We start from the raw sequence: 24,351 nt of genomic DNA on the forward strand, positions 1-24,351 counted from the left end.
AAGAGTTAAACAGACAGGGAAGAATTCATTTAAGACTATTGCAATAGGGGAAAGTGATTAAACTCAACTATGCTGGGAAAAAAAAAAACAAAACCCACACCAAAAAGTTTCAAGCTCTGGAGTGAGCCAGTACAAAACTATTAGGAGATGTCAGTGAATAGTTTGGTCAGAATGATTAGTTCATCTGTGTTTTCTAATTGGTGTTCACCTAAATTAGACTCCTAACCTCTCACAGAGACTGAGAGACTTGGGGCACCCACTTGCATGATGACTACATTTCCAAGGGATGACTCTCGGGTCCCGGAGAAAGACATTCCTGGGTCCTACAAATGGTGAAAGGTGGGGAGAAGAATTGCCTCCCACAGGGACAGAGGGAGAATTTATAATAAAAAGTTTTCTAAAAGGAAGGTCAGAAACCTATAGTTAGGAAGAAGCCAGTTTCAAGTTTATTCAAGCTGAGGGGAACATTAAAGCCAACTTAGTCATAACTTTATTCAGGCATATCAGGTCTGGAAGCAAGAGCAGGCAGTGTGGTAGCTGGTTGAGCAATGAAGTATAGAATGGTAAAATTGCTACCCCAGACTCTAGCCTTTATAATTTCTGGTTACAATATTTGGTTCCCAGATATACCTGGAAGGAATCTTCAGTGGACAACTCTCCTACTACTTTTGAGGCCTGAGAAAGAAATGCAATATATGTATAGCTCATGTATCATAGAAATGTATACTGGAAACCTATATGATCTTGTTAACCAACATCATCTCAATAAATTTAATTGAAAAACAAAGAAATCAGATTCAGTCCCAGATAATTTGAAGTAGCCAACAAATTTGGGGATTCTCTTCTCAAAAGGCAAGAGCACAGAAGAATCTCTTTTATTTATTACATATGAATAAAATGCTACTACCATAAGCATGAAGTCTAGGTCTATATGACTTTATAACAAAGTGATAAGGTATTGACCTAGCTGAATCCTGTCCAGGTATTTGTCTGGAGAGATACAGATATGGTGTATCGCTGTAATAGTGTGCTGGGTGCTGAGTCAGGTGCCTGTGCGGGTGTGATGTAGAAGAGGTCATATAGACAGATGTCTAGAGGTTTTTACACATGCATTATTGACTATAGGAAGCTTTATATTAGAAAACATTCCAGAATGCGAGCAGCTAAATTGCTGAGACATTTCCTCACTGCCTTATAGGATGATCTCTATACACCTTAATGCAATGATTTAATATCTTGAGATAAATGCTGTTAAACTGTTTTTCCTTTGTGTGATAATTGGGCTGACTTAGTAAAAGGGCAATGCTTATATTGTCTGGTAGGATGTGTTTTGTCTTAAATTGTGTAACACTAGATTCAAGAGTCACATTTTCTCGTCATGTTTGTTTTCATTCTTTCACCTAATCCTCTGAGTTAGCTTGATAAAGTACAGGGTCTTTTTGCATTTGCATTAAACAGTGTGGGAATTTCTGTGATAACATTTCTTCTCCAATTAGCAACCAATTGATTTTCTTGTCTTTTTCATTAGGCCAGCCTGGGTGTGTTCCTCTCCAGCTGCCTCAGTGCTGCGAATGTGCAGCTAGAGTGTCTCAGAGTCCCCTTTACAATGAATTGCCTTGTAACATCTGAAAATTTCAAATTTGAAATGTACCACCTATTTCATACTGTATCATCATACCACTAAATTCTTTTTACTTTCAAATATAGCATTTGAACCAAATTCCTGCTCCACAGGAAAAGGTGAAGCAGATTGAATGAAGGAAAGAATACAAGTAGCTTCTTAAACTCACATGTCCTTCTGCATTCTAATACCAATAGGCTTCCTGTGGTGTAGGGGTACCAGCTGGAAGAGGGTAAGATGACAGCTGGAAAAATTAACAGTAAATTCCAAATTTTGTGCTGGATCCCTTCAATATGACAGAATCAGGATCTTTTTAGTTATCAACAATAGAGTAAGATCGTGGGAACCTGCATGTAGAATTTCCTCTATTATCACAGTGTAAAATTAGGATGGTGATCATTGTTACTGTCTTTGCTATCATCATCATCATCATCATCATCATCATCATCCGTACCATTTACTGCAGGCCTGGGGTATAAACCTTTCTAGTTAGGAATTATACTAGGTAGCAGTTTCTTGTTTTTGAACTGGGGGAAAGACATAAGACACCTAATTCTATCCAATTAACTAAGTGTTTTGTGTACTGACTAGTGCACATACTTTGCATGACACTGGTGATACAAAGGTACATAGGTTGTGGGACCTCCTTTTATATTTGTTTAGAGATAGAGACACAACAAAGATTATTCCAATATCATATGGCATGCACTGTAGGGACAGACACAGAGGAGAGAATTTGGATCAGCTTGGAAGCTGAAGCCAACCAAGCTAATCATTGAATAAGGAGTAAGGATAAATATGGGTAAAAAGGGGGTTACCTTTTATATACATAAAAGAAGAACAACCTGTTAGAAAGTAACTATCAAGTACTAAGTAAAGAAAAGGAAAGGTTCTTTAATGAGGAATTTTTGAAAGCCTCAGAGAGTAGAAGAGTCTTCAATCATAGGGATGCATACACAGAAAGTTGGACAGAGGAAACTCTTAGACCCTGAAACTGGACCCATAGAGAAAAATCACAGTTGGGAGAGTGGGACTTGTTTGAGACATGATTCATAGACGTGTTTCACTAGAGTAAAGAATACAGAAATCATTTGGGTGTCAATTACCTTTCTGGGTATTTCTATATTTTATGTAGTTAAATACAGAACCATACAACATGTATAGCATCATCTGTGTAGAGAGATGAATAATTTCAAGTCAGGATATAAAGCCAAGGCATAAATATGCTCAATTTCTTGACCTGTTTTAAAATTCACATTTACTAAACTTTGTTGTATGGATTCGAAAGAAAACTAAAGATTAGAGAACAGTTGGGAAATTATTTCAGTAGTCCAAACGGAGAGGGATGTAGTTCTATAAGGCAGTAAATAAAGAGCATGGAAAGAAATGAGGAGAAAGACAAACCAAAGACATCTCAAAGTTTTTCAATTTGAATGAATGAGAAGCAAAAGTTAGCTTTGAAAGAAAAAAAAATGTCTTTCATTGAAAGAACAGATTTTGAGAGTTGACAAGATATCAGAAAGGAAATTACCTGCAAGGGACAAGATATGACACTGAAGTTCTGGAGAGGCAGTAAAGGAGAAATGGAAGTGAGAATTTTCAGCTGAGAAAGGCAGATTCAATCTTACTCCTGTCCCTGACGGAGCTATCTGCATAGCTCTCCTTACCTTGATCTCTCTGACCCCACTGGGCACATGCATCAAAGGCCTCATTTATTGTAAGCCTGTAAATGGTAGGTTATGTTCCCTAGCTGCCTTTCATCTCTTCGCACTTGGTAGTTCCGACGACAAATGTAATTACTCTGCACTACTATTGCTGTTCATGGCGGCATGTGCTCCTCTGTAGAAAGGTGTCACACAGACCCTTTAAAAATCTCTGCCATGGGACAGACAAACCTCAGTATGCTTAAGTGGAGTTTCCTTTAGTTCTGCTTCTTTGTCTTATTTATTTATTTATTTATTTGTTTGTTTGTTTGTTTGTTCGTTTATTTCAGTTTAGCAATAAAAAGAAAATTGGTGGGGCTGAAAGAAAATTGGAGCCAAGTCCACAAGAGCCTCTTAAATGAAATATCAAGCACTAGCTCCTCAGTATAAATGATTTCTACATAGCCATTCATTTTGATCCCCTACTGGGATGAACCAACATGTCCAATGAATTGGACATGCCCTGTGCCTGAGATCAGTCACATAAGAAAGGTCTTAAAAGCAAATACATTTAAGCAGGATTAGATTTTCACTTTTCCGTTGTTTGTGTTTGACTGCCATGAAAGATTTAAATCACATGTATTCTAAATTCATGAAAGACAAATGTGGTATGTAGTAGAAAATTGTCAAACTGAATCTATTTGCAAAAACTGAGTGGCTTTAATATACCAATGAGTATCATTTTAAATGCTAACTGTATATAAATCTTTATCAGATTAAGAGTATAATGATTATATTCATGATACTTGGGGGAGTATTTTGGACTCTGTTGCTTGTAGTGATTCTCAGGTTTTAATATAACAGTTAAAAGAACACTGTTGCACTAGTAACTCTTACAGTCATGCACAGAAATATATAAAATATGAATTTCTACTGCTTACCAGGGAGGCCAGTGAGCTTTTTGTACTACATGGTAATATGTATTAGCCAGGGTTCTCCAGAGAAGCAGAAACAATAGAATATATAGAGAGAGATCCATAGGAGGTGATTTATTATGGAAATTGGTTCAAGCTTTTTATGGAGGCTGTGAAATGCAAGATCTGCTATCTGCAAGCTGGAGAACCAGAAAAGTCAATTGTATCATTCAGTCCAAGTCCCAAGACCTGAGAACTAGGGGGCTGCTGGTGTAAAGTGAAGAGTCTGAAGACCTGAGAACATGAAGCTCCAATGTCCAAGGGAGAGGGTGGAAGTCAGAGATTAAGAAGAAAGCATTTTCCCTTCCTCTACCTGTTTGTTTCATTAGGGCCTTCAGTGGATTGGATGATGTAGGTCATACTGGTGTGGGTGGATCTTCTTTATTCAGTCTTCTGAATCAGATGCTAATCTGTTCTGAAAACACTCTGTCTTAGTTCATGCAGGCTGCTATAAAAAATTACAACAGACTGGGTAATTTATAAACAACAGACATTTATTTCTCACAGTTTTGGAGGCTAGGGATTTTAGGATCCTGGCACAGGCAGATTTAGTGTCTGGTTAGTGAGGGCTTTCTGGCTCGTAGATGTCTCTCTTTTTACTGTGTGCTCACAGATGGAAGGGCTCAGGAGCTCTGCTGAGCCTCTTTGATAAAAGTGCTAATGCCACTTATTCAGACTCTACCCTCATGACTTAATCACATCCCAGAGGCCCCTGCTCCTAATATCATCACCTTGGGTTAGCATTTCCACCTATGAATTTTGGAGGAACACAGCATTCAGACCATAGTAGGGTAGTAGTCTAGACACTTATGAGAGGAGGAAATTAAGTCAGAAAGTATAAAATTTTTATAATAATTTATATAACAGACAAAGCTACTACCAAAATTACCTACTTGCTATGTTATATACATTAGGAAATTTTATCCACACACACACATACATGGACACATACACACATATAAACACAAAAATATATACATGTATGCACTCATTCTACCCAAGCACACTAGCCTATTAAACTGGTATAATTAGATTAACTTTTGAATAGATTAGAGAATGTTCTTTGGGGTGAAATAGCAATAGCTCCTCTTTACTATATGAATAGAGATGTTTAATCCAATTAGAAATCAATCAAAATGTCATGTATAGTATCTTTTAAATGGCACAGGTAATCAAAAAAAATTATTGTACAAAAATTTGCAGCACTAAATATTTCTCTACAAGTAATGCATATGTAAAATGAATTTTACTGACCACTTTAGTATAATATTAGTAAATATTAATTATAAAGAGAAAACTAGACAGGGGAAGAAAAGAAAGATGATATAATAGATAAACTGGATAAACATTATTTTAGTTAAAGTTTCTTAAGAATTTGAGCATCTAATCATTTCAGAAACTCTTTTTTTTCTTATGCAGTGTTTTAAGTTCTTTTGCAAGAGTAAGTCTCATTTTTTCTCCTAAATTTCACACCTTGTACTCACAACATAGTTGATGCCTCACTAGTTGTGGGGGCAACTTTGCCCGAAAGTCCCCCCATCCACCATGGATGAAAATGAAACTACCAAGACATGAACTGCTTGGGGAGGAGAGGTGGTCAATCTTGCAGAGGAGAAAGACCAATGGCCCCTTCCTCAAAGGCTTTTATTAGGTTAGGTTCATAATACACAGGAATACAGGTAAAGCTCATCAATCAATGTCAGGTGGCAAGGATTAAACAATAGACAACATTTCGAAGAAACCTGAGGGCTTAATCTGAGTCAGTGTCTATCAGATAAGGGGGTCAAAAAAACTTTGGGAGACATGCTCATTTCCTGCTTGGACCCCTATCATATGAATGAAAGCACCCTTAGCAAAGCAGGCTTCACAGGACTGTGTGAATTCTTTCTTATGCCCAATCACCCCAGAACCTGCTCTAGCCATCAAAGGGCTACACTGCCCTCCCAGTCATCGGTTTTTAGGCTTAAGTGGATTAGAGCCAGAAAGTGCTTCTCCCAGACGGAAATGGGAACTCAGGCTATGTCAGAAAAGCCAGGGGGCGAGGGCTCTTTGCTGCAGCCCGCCCCCCCCAGTCCTTCCTTGAGGGCCTGCCAAGTGATTTTGTCTGGCTTAGGTTGCCCCTCCTCTGAGGGGTTGTACCCATCATTGACTAACCGACCAAACATTGGGGGCAGAGATGGATGAGGCAGAAGCAGCACTGCTGCCAGGGATAAGCTTTGTCTCCTTAGTGGCTCGCATTCCAGAAGTCGCTCACTCAACCTTATCCATGGGGGCCAGTTACAACTCCTGAAACCAGGTAGAATGGTTCCCAACAACCAGGGTTCGTTTCAACTACCTCTCCTGAAATTGTTGTCATTGTGGTCAACACTAATGACTTAAATGCTAAAAATAAGTGAATATATGTTAAACCTTAATGCTCTCTCTCCATAGCATCTCATATTTCCTTATGTTCAAAACACTGTATGCCTGATTTTCTGTGTTATCCTCTCCAAGTTTTACTCTTGCCTTTACACTATTTTGTTTGCTTGGTCAACTCATCATTTATATAAAACTTCCTTAAATCAGGTAGTCTCCAAAACTTTACCCGTAGCCCTATTTTCTACTTCCTATATGTATTTTCATACCTTTCCTTATTTCAATCAATTCTCTAAGGTCATTTCTTCAAAGGCAGGTGTACTGACACGTATGTTAGTCAAGGTCCAAACCAAATAGATTGGGGGGGGGGGTCTGCCCACAGGGCCCCCCCTCAGCTGCCATGGATAAGAATAAGTCTACCGAGACATAATCTGCTTGGGGAGGAAAGGTGGCCTATTTCTCAAAAGGGAAGGGCCAAGAGCCTTTTCCTCAATGAGCTTTTTGGGGTTTTACAAGAATACAGGTAAAACTCATTAATCATTATCAGTCAGGATCAAACAATAGATAACATACAAAGAATTCCGAGGGCCTATTTTGAGTCAGGGTCAGATAGCTAAAGAGCCATAAAACTTTGAGAAACAAACTTACTTCCTGCTTGGACCCTTATCATTTAATTGAGAGCATTCTAAACAAAGCAGGTTTTCACGGGATTTTACGTATTCTTTTTTAGGCCTGTTGGCCCGAAGGAACCCACCCTTTCCAGCACAGGGCTGTACCCACCACTGGCATTGTTTTAGGCTTAAGTCAGGCAGGGGATGTAAGGCAGCCAAGAGATTAGGAGACTTCTCCCAGATGGAATGAGGACTCAGGATATGTCAAAGACAAGAGGTGAGGGCCCATCACCCCCTTTTGCTACAGCCCTCAAGTTCTTCCCTGGGGCCTCCCCATGATCGTGCCTGTCTTAGGTCATTCCCCACTTGGGGAGTCTTATCCATCATTGGCTAACCAATCAAGCACTGGGGGCCAGGCAGGGTGAAGAGAAAGGAGCAGAATCCGTGCCCCTGCCAGGGAGGTAAGCTTTGCCCCCTTAGTAGCTTATGGTCCCAAGGTCGCTCACTCAGTCTTAGCCACAGTAGAGGGGTTACAGCTTCTGAAACCAGTCAGGGCAGTTCCCAACAATAGATACACAGCACATTAAAACAAGCAGAAACTATTTAGTAGGTGGCAATAATACAGATATGGAAGGGGTATAGTAGAACCACAAAGGATAGTACACAAACCCTAGAGAAGAAGCTTACAAGCTATTACCACCCCTGGGCGCAAAGGGACAAGGAAAGAGAGAGGGTATGGAGGAGCAGTGGCTCCTATCTAGGGATGCAATTAGCTTGATGTGATCTCAGAGAAAGGTATCCACAGGAATAAATATTATCCTAACCTCAGTCTTCTCCTTCTGTCTCAACTCCAGCTAGGACTCCCCATTGGGTCAAATAAGCCAAAAATCAGAGCATAGGAGTTCTGCTGATATAGTCAGGTTAGGTTCCTGGACACAGACCTCAGTGGGACAGGCTGGAGAGAGACCCTAGGAATGCCATCAGAAGCATCTGGTATAGTGGCATAGACTGAACACAGTGCGTGCCCTTTTGTTATACTGCTTTTTAACTACACAGACAGACAACAGACACACACACTATTTTTCAAATAAACATACTCTGTGAAATGTCATAAATCTTTCAAAATAGTGAGATAGTACTTTGAAAACATGGGAACAGAGATGCAAAAGAAAGTGATATGGAAAAGGCCAAATGGTTGCTCAATCAGGGCCTCCCGGGAGCAGAACCATGATCAGTCACCAATTTCTAAACCCTGGGTTTCTTGCCCCAAATTGCCTAGAAAACAGAATGCAAACTAAGAGTTTACAGTGAATACAAGCCTCAGAATAAGCGATAGGAGAGTGAAGCAGAAAAGAGTGAGGGTTAACAGGAAGGGGTCTATCACTGAAGGGACCATCACAGGTGATTGCTCTGCCATGCGAGACATCTTAAAGAAGGCTTATACACGATGTATCATCAAAAAGTCTTCGTGGGAGAAAGGAGATGAATTCATGCGCTGGCCCTCTCTGCCTCTGACTCCTGCTGGGTAAAGTCCATCCCCTTGGCGATAACTCCCTGGTGCTTACTTGCAGGTTGCCGTGGTGGTACCTCCAGTCAGGCTTGAAGGAAACCAGAGCCCAAGGATTCAGGGCTCAGGTACAGTGGTCCCACTAGGGTAGGTGGTGTAATGTGAGGGATCATTCAGTACGGACACAATGCTCCCTTAATGACCTGAAAGTTGAACAAACAGCAAACACTAGTGCTCACTAGAGTGGTCAGAAATTCTAAGGAAATACGTAAGACTAGGCAATTGTGTGTGGTGATGGCCACGGCACAGCAGTGGGCTGACACCCTACCTGTGGTGCTGTGAATAGTGCCAGCCTTTTTCAGCTGTAGTCACAAGAAAGCTGATGTATAAAATATGGTGGCTGTTTATTACTTACAACAACAAAACGTGTGACTTTTCAAACAACTAACATTTAAATCAGAGCTTATCACCCACTTCACAAAAAAACGTACAAACACCTACAACAGTGTTTCACAAGAATTTCTGCTACATGCAATTATAGGCAGAAAAGAGTAAACAAACACAGATATTTGCCTTACTCTAGTGGCAGAGTGCAAAGAAAATTTCATTAAAATGTTATGTTTTGCTTTCCACTATGAAAATATTAATTATGCTATTTAAGTGATACATTAATAAACTTTGAGGAATATTGATGTTTCCAGTAACTACCCCATGTTTATCTTATGGATTCCAATACTTAATAGTGCACAATTCAAAGCATTGACGTAGAGAATAATGTCCAAGCTTCCCAACATGGTAAGTAATGCGCTTTCTGATTAAGGCCCTATACATTTATTCAACTATTTCACAAAAACTGAATATCAGTGCTGTTCAAGGCACTGAGTGGGCTCATGAAATACATGAAAAAGGGAAGAAATAGATAAAATGCCAGAGTATACAGCTTGGATTCTAGGGGAAATACATAAATAAATACTTATTGTAGTATAGGGTGATAAGACTTCTAATAGAAGTACCAGGACTAAATATATAGACTGTGTGTCTGAATTAGACTTGAGTGTCAGGCAAAGCTTCCTAGAAGAACCATCTTCTGAGTTAAGAATTATAGTACAAATAGGAGTCAATCAGGGAAAGGAGAACAAATTATTTGAACTCTGAGAGATTAGAGATGAGCTTCCTCAGGAGGCAGAACCAGTTTGCCATGGTAATCAGATGAAATTTGATACTGAAAGCGCGAGGGATTCTCTGACTGTTCCAAGGAGGGGAGTAATGTGATCAGCTTCACGTTTTAAAGTGATCACCCTCCCTGCATCGTGGCAAAGAAATAGACAGGAGGTTAAATGGAAAAAGACAATAAAATTTTTTAAAATAGACATAGGATCAAGACCAGAAGCAGGGAAGCCAGGTGGAGTGTTTCTGCAATCGCTTAGGCAAGAAGTGCTGTTAGTGAAAAGCAGACTGGCGGCGCAGATGTGTATCCAGCAATTGAATAGATCCTGGTGATAGAGTGGATGTTTGGCCCCAAGAAAAAGGAGGAAAAAGGATTAGGCTCAGATTTCTCATTTGAATTTTGGCTGATTGGGACAGCTGTCAGGAAAGAGAATGAAGTTTGGGGGGTCGAAAGGTGAGAGCCAGCACCTGGGGTGGGACGCCCAAAGGGAGTGGCGGGGTTGCATGCATGGCTCTGACCAGCTCTGAAGAGAAACTGGGACTTTTCAATAAAAGAGGTAAAATGTATATATGAGACTTAATGTGCAAAAGATGGTATTTAAGAATACTCAAACTGTAATCCCATTGCAATTGTATATCGGCTTCCAAATTCATTTTCTAAAATATGTAAAATTATCCCACTCTACCAATCGTGGAAATATTTTTTACTTTTTAACATGCTGTTTCTTCAGTCTAAGATAACCTTAGCCATCTGGGAAACTCTTTTCTATTCTTCACAATTTAGGTTAATTGGTTTCTCTGTGAAGCCTTCGTAAATTCTTGATATAGACTTAATATTTCCCTTCTGTGTGTTGTCATAGCACCTTTCCATTCAGAATCTTTTTAAATGTGTTTTTATTAATTTTACAGAGAGAAAGAAAGAGACAGAGAGAGAGAGAGAAACATTGATTTGATGTTCCTTCCACTTATCCATGCACTCATTGGTTGATTCTTGTATGTGCCCTGACCCAGGATCAAACATACAACCTTGGTATACTGAGACAATGCTCTAACCAACTGAGCTGCCTGGCTAGGGCTTCCATTCTGGATCATAACCTAACTTAGTTTATTTGTCTATCAGTTTTATTCACCTCACCTGATGTCTGAGCAGATACTCTTTGTGTACTCACTGTCTGGCACATAGTAGACACACAGTGCATATTAATGGCATTGATGAATACACTTTACTACTTCTACCAAACATACTTATGATAACAATTTTATAAATAGAATAATAAATGGAGTTTTACTACCTATATGCTTACATTCTTGACTAGAAGAGAAATAACAACTTGAAAAATTAGTTCTTTTTTTTTTAACTGTAGTTAATTTTAATAATGGCTGTGTTTAGAACCCACTTTGCACAGTTCTTGGGAATTTTTTTTATTTAACTATTATTATTTTTCCTTAATTTTTATTTAGTTATTTTTCAAGTATGGTTTTCTGTTTATTTCTCCCATCCCAGCTCACTACCCCCCAGTGCTCCCCACCTCCCTCCCATTTCCACCCCCCTTAGTTATTGTCCCTGTGTCCTTTATACTTGTTCCTCTAAATCTCTCCCATTTTTTCCCCTTAAATTCCCTCCCCTCTCCCCTCTGGTCGCTGTCCCCTTGTTAATTTATCTTTCATTGTGCCTCAGTATTGATGCCACATTGTTCTTCTTAAAAGTGAATTCCTCTTGGCATTCTGAAAATACTTTAACACACTCAGTAAAATAAGATCACCTGCATGAATTCAGATAAAACCCTATGTTATTACTAGTTATTGCCAACTGCTATACAATAATTCTCTGGTGTCCATTTATTCTTACCATAAATAATCCTGGTTGTTCTATGGAATATAAAGGTTAAGTGCATAGAGATTATGAAGTTAAGCCACTGATACAATTACTAAGCATATCCCATTCTTGAGAGAAGCTGAAAGATTATAAAGATTATTTTAAGGCATCATGTTTGAATGCATAGGAAGTGACGGTGCATAAACTGTTTCTACTGTCCCGAGAATATTGCAGGTTAAAGCCAAGTGATTGGCCAGCTTCACACAGACAAGTCATGGATAGCTATTTATATCAGAGAAGCCAAATCCATTTCTTCAGTAATATGATATTATTTAAGAACAAGATGAGATAGACAATGTACTTTAGTATCTGTGCCTACCTATTCTTTGCTTCAGCATCTTTTGATCTAATTTTCTTAAGTCACCTAGTTTTTTTTAAGATTAATCTACAAAAATAGCCTTCTTTTTTGTTCCAAAGTTTGCATAAAGGGAAAATAGTATGCCAAACATTTCTAAAATTAAGGAAAGCTTTAGCTACTTTTGGGTGTTCTCTTAGAACTTACATGGAAATAGATTTGGGCATTGAGTGCATAAGCTTTTTCTTTGTAATATAATAGAATTTTAAGTAATGCTTTTACACTTAAAACCATGGGATTTTAATTTAGTTTTTTGTGTGCACATTTTTCTAATATTTCAAACACTAATTTATCAGGTTCTTCACAGTAGTCAGAAACCAATGACTGACCTTTAATGTAAGCTATCTTGTTGTGAAAGTAAAACTACTGCAATAATATTTTTTTAACCTTTGAAATTTGAAATGAACATCTTTTCCATCATTGCTTTAGCTATCTGTGACTCTATTGTATTAAGCCTAATATGTTAAAATAAATGTCTTAAATCATTTCCCTGAGGCAACAGGCATTTGTAATAACTGTACCAATTTCTCTTTAGAGAAATGATTATAGCTCCTTGGCCACATTGCCTGAAGTTCTTTTAGCTGCCCTCGAATGAATGATGATATAGTGGGTTGTGATTTCATGACCCAATTGAACAAGAATGCAATGAGATAGATCGATGTTTATATGTAAATGATATATTTTTACTGATTTCTCATGCAAGGTAGTAATATAAGTTCCTGCACTGAAGTTTCTTCTCTCCCAAATTGCCAAATATTTTTAAGTCAAAAAATAGATAGGTTCAGTAAAAGAGGGATAGGTATTACTAAGAATTTTGAAGCTATCATCCAGATAGACCAAGATTAAGAGAACTTTGCCCAACAAGAATGACATTTGCATCTTTCTCGTCACTAAATGGTATTGTTCATTCAGTTACCCAAACCCCAAACTGGAGATTCACCTATGCTTTTCTCCCTTTCTCCCTGGCTAGATATTTGCTGCTTCACATCCATACCTGCTCTCCATCTTTTTCCACCCTGCTTGGTGTCTTGGGAGGCTGCTCAGTTTCCTCTTGCCCTCTGACCATCAGCATTGTTTGGCCAATGGAATGGCATGGCACTGAAAGAATAGAAAGAAAAAGAGCCCAAGTTGACTTTTTCTCCATTCTTTCTCAGCTGAATGTAAGGTCGTGGTGGTTACATTCCTTCCTCCAAGACTGCAGTTGGTGTTTCTTTTGTCCCTACATCTTTGCCCACAGTACAGAAACTATTTCATTTGCTTTCTCATCCAGGTCCAATGCTAGTAACAGATTCTGTTCCTTCTCTTGTTAATTCTCTTAAACTTTCTCAACTTGAAATAGTTCCTTCATTAAATTCACTTCAGTTACCCCTTCTGAATGTGCTTCTGTTTCGTCACAGCCCCTGACTGATACATACATTATACATGAAATTAATTACAAAGTCCTTTTGGAAACTAAATGTTAAAAATAGTATTTCTTAAGTAGAAACCCAGATCTTGGAGGATGAACCATGATTCAACAAAAGTGCACAATGAAATTATGCAGTTTTACAGTGAAATAGAAAAGTTTATTACTCACAGGCCCTGTAAGAAGTATAAGAGAAGCCTTGAGTGGCTATGCAGGGTGGTCAAGGCAGGTGCAGGCTGAGAGAGAGGCATGATCTGGGACACACGCTTGTATTAGAGTATCTGTGGGGAGCGCTTTGGGTCCCTGGGCTAAGGTGAAATTGGTTGATTCAGACCAAAAAGAGTGGAGTTTTGGTAAACTTCCTGGAGATTCTTTTCTAAGGGGCACACAAAGGAAAGGCACTGAGCAGTAGGGGAGGCTGCTTACCACAAAGGCAGTTGGGGAGTCATGTCAGGAACTTAAAACACTTACTTGTGACTCTGTGGACTGCTGTCTAGAGCATGTGCGGATGGCAGGGGACAGCATCAATCAGCGCAAGGGCCCTGCAGGCCACTCAATCACATAAAATGAATGTTGAGCTAGTAATATTACAGAATAGTTTAGCTAAACTCTCGATACCAGATTCCTTCCAAATGTCTTCACTTCTCTACTTTCTCAATATTTTCTTACTTCCAGTCCCAATCTGGTTCTTTTTACTTCTATGATACTTCAACTACTTCCAGCTACTTCTCCTTTTACGAACCATTCTCCACATTAAAACGAGAATGGTATTTAAAAATAGACATGAGTTATTAATTTCCTGCTTAAGTCTTCCATGACTTCACATCACCTTAAAATGTGTCCAACAAGTCTCCCCGTTAGCCAGTCCCTGCCTGTATCCCAAGACTCAGCTACTGGCACGCACGCGCGCAAACACACACACACACACACACACACACACACACACACACAGTAGCTTCCTCCATGCCAGACCACTTGCAGTCTTCCATGTGTATGTATTGTCTTTAAACACGCAACATCCACTGACAACCTCCTGAGTGCCCTCCTGGACACCACAGACTTTTTTGCCCTCTTTTCTTCTATAGGTATATCCTATTTTTTCCCTTGCCAGGAGTGTAAAAATGTTGATAAGTTTTAGTCAAGATTCCAACAATACAGACTCAAATCCACTTGCATCAATATATTTGCCTTGTGACCTTGAGGAAGCTTATGAAGTGTGGATCTCTGTTTTCTTGTCTGTAAATCTAGGAAAATAAAAATAGTTATGTTGTTATATTCTTGTGAGAATTAAATTATTTTAGCACCTTTGAAACATTTAGAACAGTGTTAGGTTTACAGTTAGCACTTGATGTATTTTGCAGTTTTGCAATTGCCTTTTTTCCCCTTAACTTCACAAGACTAAAAGCTTATTAAAAGAAAGGCCTAGTTTCTGCTGATCACCACATGGTCTAGATTAGTGGTTTCTGGTGCATACAGAGAATTCTATAAGTTCTTTTAGAATGAATGAATAAATAAGTAAATTAAATAAGTAAATAAATAAAGTGAAGTGAATTCTAAGTTCATTGACATGCCTTCTCTTTTGACCCATCTTTATTTTCATATTTAGGCTGGGAATATATAGATGTAGATTCTATAAAACAGGTTTTTGTGTGAAATAACTATTCTGGGGTGCCTTCAAAAATGAGAGTTTTTCTCCCCTGGTAAGACAAGAAGACAAATTTGCATTTGCTTTTGTCAGCATGCATATTCTTACAGCTGGGGTTAAGTAGTAACAAATCATGACACCTTAGTGATTGGCTGGTTTTTCTCTCATTTGTATGTACTTTCCAGTTAAGAAGTAATCACACATTTTTAATACTTACTAATATTTTATAATATTCTTTTTTCTATAAGTTTTATGTTAATTTAGAAATATTCTAGAGTAGTATCTCTCCATAATAGATGGAATCAATTGAATTTAACTAATATAATTAATGTTCCCATTTGACATCAATCACTTACTAAAAATGTGCATATTTATAAATTTCTTAGTCTCCATAGCAGAAAAATATTCAAACTTCATTGGCTTCTAAATCTAAATGTAGCCATTAAGTAAAAATATGCTCTTAGACAAAAATACTGTTTTTATAAATATGTCATATTAAATTTAATTTTCTCTAAAATAAATCTATGTAATAGTAGTATTGAAATGTGAACTTGTAGCTTTCTATAAGGATTTGTGGTATAGAATTCAGTTTCCATAATAATCCATTACATTTTATACTTGAAAAATTATTTTCTTATTTTTATGTTGTATCTCAGATATATCTATAGATTTGAAAATTTATAGAATAAAAAATACAACTTTAGCAATGACTATTGTCACAACTATATGAAGTACTGTGAACTCCATATAGTAAGTATTTAAATAAGTAAGGATTTAAGTAAGTAAATAAATACAGTTGATTTAAGGCGTTAGGTCCTAAAAAGTGAGATAATCATAAAAACAAAAAACAAGTGTTCTGTGGTACAGATATACAAAATAATATTAGTATATTCTGAAGACTGCAAACTGTAAACACATATTTAAGTCTATTCCTATCTAGAATTATGGAAAATACAAAAACATACATATGCACACATGCCTCATACATATACAAATGCACATTTACATGATAAATTCATATATATCCGTGTTGAAAAACAATAAAAGATTTTGTTATCAAACATGCATTTTGAGAAATCCCTGGAAGACTGAAGAAAAATCATGGTGACTTTTATTTTGAATAGTATGGCAGCTGAAAAAAAAAACATTCCAGTTCTAAGACAGACATAAATACATCCTAGAGAAAAAGTTTTAAATATTCTAATAAAATGCCAAAATAATGAGAAAAATTCTTATAGCCAAATAAAAAATGGAAGAACAAAGTCAAGAAAAAAGGGAAAAGAAAAATGATCTTCTAGGAAGTTTTTTGACTATGGCTCACTTTTGGATAGGTGAAAATCTTCCCCAGTGACGTATAATACCATCACCACAAGCTTGCCCAACACAGAGGTTTGTGGCCCAAACCCATATGTATGTCATTTATTTATTCAGAATACTTATTGAGCAATAACCTGGTACCGGGAACTATAATATAAATGAGCCCATTCTTACTTATTTAAAAGCTTGAAGAAAAATTTCATTATAATGTTCACAGGCTGAAATTGCCTCATGAGCTGGACAAAGCAAGCACCTGTCCTCCTTGTGGGGACACCTTACACGCGGCCTCACAGTGTCCTCCCAGACACAGTTCCCAAGGTTATCTTGGAAACCCTTATTGTGTAAAGCCTGTGGTAAAAAACGGCAAATCAGTGGAGGGAGATTAAAAGCCTCATGAGAGAGGAGTCTACAAAAAGAAGAGAGTATGACTTGAATCTGCGAAGACCAGATCTTGTTATTGCCACAGAAAAATAAGAACTTATTCTCATAATTTTAAGAAATAAAAGAAGGAATTTGAACTATATGTAAAAAAAAATCATGAAAACTTACTAGAGTGCTTTGAAACATAAGCAAATGTAACTTAAAAAAAGTAAAAATGTAACATTTAAATGTTTACAAATGGCCAAGTTTAACAGTGATCAGAGTTATCAGGAGAATTAATCAACAAGGTCATATTTCTGGTAATTACTATGAATCAAGAGACAGACATAATGCAAAGGGAACTAAGAATATGGAGAATAAAATGAGAACTTGTTCCATGTAATATATGTTTTAACATAAAAATACAGAGTGAATATAAGAAAGCAATCTTTTCTTAAATATTTTTATAATCCTCACCTGAGGATATGTTTATTGATTTTTAGAGAGAGAGAGAGAGAGAGAGACTTCAATGTGAGAGAACTACATTGATCCATTGCCTCCAATAAGCGCCTGATCCATTTGACCAGGGATCAAAGCTGCAGCCTAGGTATGTGCTCTGACCAGGGATGGAACCCACAACCTTGAGGTGTGTGGGACGATGCTCCAACCCACTGAGCCACCTAATGAGGGCTGTGAGTTTTCCGGAATAGATGAGAAATATAAATCCTTTAAATTGAATACTTACCAGGGAAAAAAATCCTAAGCTAGATGAATAAAAATGATTCTAAACTTTTAACACATCACAATAAAAAACTGCTGACCAACAAAGAAAAAGGAAGCTTATTAAAATTATCTGGAGAAGAAAAAACAAGTTTCCTAAAAAAGAAGGATAATTGGACTTAATTTTCAACAGAAACAACATGAGTGAAAATATTACAAAATGTTCAGAAAGACCAAGAAATCTCATTTGAAAAGAAATAAAATAGATCAATGTCCATCACATACTTATTTCCTGTAAACTGATATATAAAAACAAACAGCACCAAAAGTGAGGAATGTATATATTCCAATGATTAAAAATACAATAAAGATTAAATTAAAAATAAAAAAATAAATCAGATAAAATGTAAATGACAAATGATATGATAAAATTTATTATAGAAGAAACACCAATGAGATTATCGATTCTCATAATTCTCATTCATCAGACATACAACCAATTAAATGAAGATGATATTGTATTTTGGTGAGGAACTGAGGAATTCGGTAATCAGAAACTATTTGGGAAGTTTAATTTTGTACAGGCTTTTACGTCATACACATTGAAATACAAATCTGGCATATTCATTTAACCTAATAACTTCACCTCTAGATATTTATCATTCAAATACATTCATAAGATTTTCATAGGCAGTCATAAGCATTCATAAGGGAAGTAATTAAATATACTGTGGTTTATTTACACTAAGAACTTCTCTCGTTAAAATTTCTTAGCTTTACCTATGTACAATGACAATAAAAGATCCCCAAGATATGTTGGAACTGAAAGTGAAGAAAAAACATTCATCTTTTTTTAGTTTTATTTAAAAAAACAATATTCAGATCATGGTTTTCATGGCAGAATCTGGCTGTATTTACCAAACTAGTCTTCGTGTCTTCCTAAGCACACACCTACATGGTTTTTCCCGTGCTCTCTTTCCGTGTGTCTGGCCACGTGCTGACCAAGTCCTGGCCAATGGGTTAAGATATAGTAAAATTTTCTGTTTCCTCTTTCCCCCCTTGTTTACTTTGTTTGGTATTTGGAAATTTGCCTATGACACTGAAGGCAACCTCAGAAACCATGTGCTGAGGATGGTAAAGCCTGTGTCATTAGAGTCCCTGAGCATCACTCAGTGTGTACAGGGAGCAGAATTCTTCCCTTCTACTTATGCTGATTGCACTTTATATGAACAAGAAATACGCTTCTGTGTTGCTAAGCTAGTGAGATCTCAAGGTGTATCTACTACAAGGACTAGCATTACTGTTACTATTACAATTTCACTTTTATAAAAACTGATAAATAAGGAAAGCTAAATTATATGCCCATATAATCTGGATATGTATTTGTACAAAAAGGAACATAGAATAATTGCCCGTAGGAAATGGAGTGGTATTGGATTTGGAGAAGGATGTGAATAAGGATTCTCACTTTATGCACTTCTATGAGATTACAGTTATTTGGTATTATTTCTTTAGTTGGATCTATATATAATGTCAATGCTATTAATTATGTCTAAGTGAAGTCCAAAAGAAATTTGGAGATGGTAGCTCTGAAACTGTGTCATAAAGGAAGAAAAGGATATGTTAAGGTAAAAGTGCACTTCAGGCCAAGCATATGAAAGACATGAAGCATGAAATATTGAAAAAATTGGAAAAGATGTGGTTAGTACATGTATTGGACATATATTAAGGCATTAGAGGCAGATAAACCTGAAAAATAAGATGAAACCAAGTCATAGAATATTGCATATTTTCATTTGGAGTGATTTTTGGCATGGTAGTAATATGAACAAGAGCTGGGTGAAGAATGAATTAGGAATAAAACAAGAACCGAAGTCAGAGATATTGAACAAGGAAATGTGAACATAGAACTGACAAAAGGTAGAGGAGTCATTTTATTACTTTAAGGAAAAAGGAAAACTGGAATTTGAGAGATGGAAGGCAAGAAAAGCAAAGAAATCCAGGGTTTCTGGTAGTTCCCGATTTGGCATAGAGACAGAAAGCAATAATCTAATTCTCATCCAGCTTTTGGCTCTGAATGCAAGATGGAGAGATCTTGCATGTTCTGCGATCAAGAATAGCTCTCCGTCTGGCTAGCATGAGAAGGGAGAATCAGAATCTCTCCTGAAGGGAGTACCACTTTTCAAAAATATCTTTATACTGAGAAAAATGGATTGGAATTCCCTGGGGGGCTGGTCCTACCTAACACACAGTGATGCTATGAATATCAATTATGTGAGACCACCTGTGGTTTAAGGAGCCCTACCTATTAATATATAATAGCTAAAGAATAGAAGATTGTGAGAATGGAAATGTATTTCTTCAGTGAGAAAAACTTGGAAAATGTGAAAACAAGATCTATTAAAAATCACACTGTCATGGTAATAGTGAATTATTTTGTTGGCCAAAAAACTTCATTCAGTTTTTTTCCCATAAGATGGCTCGAGTAGCACTTAGTTGTCTTTAACTTCATTCAAAACAATTTTGTTAGTTTGTACAGTGACAGCTGTCATATCAGAGTGCATTTTAAGAAACTTATCAAACATAAATTTTAGATCTAGTAGAGAATGATGTGGTGAAATTGGAACTTTCATATTTTGCTGGTAGAAAACTAAAATGGTGTAGCCTCTTTGGAGAATAGTTTGGCTGCTGCTCAAAATGTTAAACGTAGGGCCCTGGTTGGTATGGCTCAATAGATTGAGCACCGGCCTGCAATCCAAAAGGTTACTGGTTTGATTCCCAGTCAGGGCACATGCCTTGGTTGCAGGCCATATCCCAAGTTAGGGACTTGCAAGAGGCAACCACACAGTGATGTTTCTCTCCCTCTCTCCTTCCCTATCCCTTTCTCTAAAAATAAATAAATATTTTTTAAATGTTAAATATGGGGTGTATGATCTAGCAATTATTTTCTATGTATATACCCAAAAGAATTAAAAACTTTACATACATACAAAAACATGAATATAAATGTTTATAGTAGCATTGTTTATTATAGACAAATGTAAGAACAGCTCAAACTGACCATGCACTAATGAATAGATATATAAAATGTGGTATATATGTATCAATAATAAAAGGGTGAAAAGCTCTTTTACATGCAAAAGCATGAATGAACCTTGAAAACATATGCTAAGTCACAAAAGACCACATATTATATGATTCCTTAAATATGAAATGTCCTAAATTGATAAATCTGTAAAAATAGAAAGTAGGCTGAAGATGGGAGGTGCAGAGAGAGTGACTGCTAATGAATGCAGGTTTCTTTTTGGGATGACATATAAAATTAGACTCTGGTGATGGTTGTACACTCTGGATCTACTAAAAGTTATTGAATCTTGCACTTTAAATAGGTGCCCTTTATGTCAGTGAATTATATCTCAATATAACTATTTAAATGAATTTATGATCCAGATAATAGGGAAAAAACTGAAACTGCTTAAATATATTAATTCCAAACTGGTAGAATCGATGATGTATATCAAACCATATAACATTCTGCAACTTTTAAAAGGAAAATGAATACTGCACTTAGTTATAGGGCAGCCTGCTAAGAATTATTTTTATGTGAAAAAAATAGTAGAATAGCATATTTTAGTAGGTGAAGATATGATGTGGAATAGAGTATATGTATTTGTACCATTATTCTCATTTTTATAAAAAAGAGTATTTATATATTATTTGTATATCAAGAATGTGTCTTTTGTTGCCTAGGTTATAATACATTTATTCTAGGTTAAATATATGTGCTTTTAAAATCTAATAACAATGATTTTGGAAACTTTGCTTCCCTCTTCACTTTCATAGCCACAAATTCAAGATTTCTCTTGCTCAGTTTGTTTCTTTTTAATACTTCATCATAATTCTGAAGGTTGCCCTCTGCTGTGAAGCCGGGCTTCCAGCATTCACACTTGCAAGTGAGCCAATTTCTCCTTCAAAGACATTGGGGCCAGACAGAGGTCGGCTGACAATAGAAAAATCCCTGGGGCTGAAGCAATGGGAACTGCTTGCTGCCTGCTACCCAGGGATTCTATAGAACCCCCTAAAGAGCGTGAGTGGCAGGAATGAGACAATGAGTGGAGTGTCTGCCTTTCTTGTTCCACCTGGAACTCCCCAAAGATAATTAGAAATTTTTGTTATTTTAAAATATCTATCTCTCCCTGGCTGGTGTAGCCTAGTGGATTGAGCGCGGGCCTGCGAACCAGAGTATGGCGGTTCGATTCCCAGTCAGGGCACATGCCTGGGTTGCAGGCAGGTTCCCAGCAGGGAACACATGAGAGGCAACCATACGTTGATATTTCTCTCCCTCTCTCCTTCCCTTACCTCTCTAAAGTTAAATAAATACAATCTTAAAAAAAATAAAATATCTATCTCTAAAGATCAGACTTGATTTTGTAAAAAAATTAGCATATTTTATTCAATCATTCATTCACTCAGAAAGAGTTCTCGAGAGCCTATTACTTGTTATAACAGTGACTAGTTCATTCTTAACAAAAGTTACCCAAGAGGTAATCAAGCATGTAGTTTACACATCATTTCGGATTGATAGTAATTCAAGCATTTAGATGAGAAAAGCAAAGAAGTATGATTTTTGTAATACTGTTCATTTAAAAAACAATTTTGAAAACTGTGAGTCTTGCTTTGTTTCTAAACATTCATTCGTTCATGATTTTAGAATTCAAAGTCACTACAACTTCGATGCTCCTTTTACATTGCCAATGATATTAATATGACCATCTTGTTGTAGTTAATAAACATCCCCATTCACTTGATATTTTAAATTTTTTATGTAAAATAAATTAAAATTTTAACAACCATATTTTTTGTTTTAAAAACATATAATAAATTGAATCAGTTATATTTAATTCTAAATTCTAAAATTGGTAAAATAATTTATAAACATGAAAGTAACAAATTAGAACTCAAGAACTATAAAGAATAATATATCAGATATAAAATTTGATCCTAATATATAGAAAGTTTTCAAAAATTGATTAATGATCTTGATTTCTTAGTTGATGGCTCAATTAATAGTAATTATTTTTGTGTAATCCACTGGCAACTAAAACACGCAACATTCTAATTTTTCTTTCAGGTGAAACATAGGCTCCCTGAGCAGCTACAGCAGGAGAAAGAAGTAGTGACATTTACTTCGGTCTAATTTATTTCTGACAAAAAGATGATTGACTGCATTTATGATGAAGTCCATGGCAAGAGTTACATGAAATGATAAAATCATTCAGAAACACTAAAACTGAAAATTAAATTAGGATATGGAATACTGTAATAAATCCCATGTAATTCAAATTAGCATTGCTATTTAACTTGACAGAAGTTACCTTAAATGACAAACTTATGAGTTTGTCAAATGGGGGGAACTATGCTAATCTAATAGAAGGAAATCAGAGATAGTTGATTGTAAGATTGTATCAAAAGTGTTAGAATTTGTATTATTTACAAACCAAAGAGCTATATAGCAGAGTTACAAAACTGACCCCAAATGGAACCAGTTATTTTTACTTGTTATTTTTCTTCTTAGTAGCATGGCATATTGCATGTTTACAAAAATGATTCAAATTTATTTATAAAATATTTCTTGGAGAGCCTTCTCGAGGTCAAACATCGATAGGGGTAAGCTGAAGAAAAGAGCAGAGGTGATCCATCCATCCTTCATGGAAACTGTAGTCCAGAGAGAAGAGAATTAAGTCAGACTGAAATAATTATAAAAGGGAAAATATGGTTATTACCGTCGATAAACACCATAAAGAAGAATTTCATGTTGTAAAAGGATTGTAAACAAAAAGAATGACTAGCACATTAATGCTATATTTAGTTAGTGTGTTTTATAAAATCTATTTTATTTTCTTCAGTTTTTTTTTAATTTCAATGAATTGACATACATATACATAGTAAACACAAAAATAACTCACTGAAGTCAGTCAGAAAATATCTTTGAACTGATATTTTTGCCAAGGTTTCATCTTTGTTTTGGGGGTCAAAATTGTGCTCTCACACTGAGTTTGTTTTGCCCAGTATTTTATTTAACACAGGTTCAGTGCAGGAATTATAATGATTTCACAAGCCAATAGCATACAGGATAATGCCTCCTAAGCAACCAAATGAAATAACATACTGGCAAACCTCATTTTATTTGCTTTATTCACAGATGTTGAGTTTTTCTACAAATCGAAGGCAAGACCCCCGCAACAGCCAAAATATGATGACTCCCTTTATCATGATACTCAGTGTATTGCGGTGGTTCAAAGCTGAACCCACAACATCTGTGAGCTGTGCCTGTACTCCAAAACAGTAATAGATTAACTGTAATATTGCTCCAGGCAATGAGAGATTAAAAGAATAGAGTTCATATTTAGTTGAGGTATATCTTTGTACAAGTCGGGACTCAGGAGACATGGCCTGGCCAGCCAAGAGCTGATGTCCACGTACATGCCCATGCAAAAGGAAAAGTCGCCTGTTGCTAGAGCACATTGCTGGGGAATAACAGTGATAGGGTTGACAGGCAAGATGTATCTTGCAGGGCCACTGCGTGGTTTTCACGACTGCCAGTAAAACAGTCACTTTTATTTACCGCAGTGGGAACTAGAGCCTGACAGGTCTTCACAGAGCTATTCAGATCAGCAAAGGGTGGCCCTGCCCAGGACGAACACCTGGAGTAGTTTCACAGACTCTAGGTACTTGTAGTCTAAATGTACTCTTGCCATAGTTGCTTCTCCACATATTTTATTCAATAAGCCTCTG

Source organism: Artibeus jamaicensis, unplaced genomic scaffold (assembly GCF_021234435.1).
Source record: "Artibeus jamaicensis isolate MK-2021 breed Jamaican fruit bat unplaced genomic scaffold, CSHL_Jam_final contig_388, whole genome shotgun sequence".
Taxonomy (NCBI): Eukaryota; Metazoa; Chordata; class Mammalia; order Chiroptera; family Phyllostomidae; genus Artibeus; species Artibeus jamaicensis.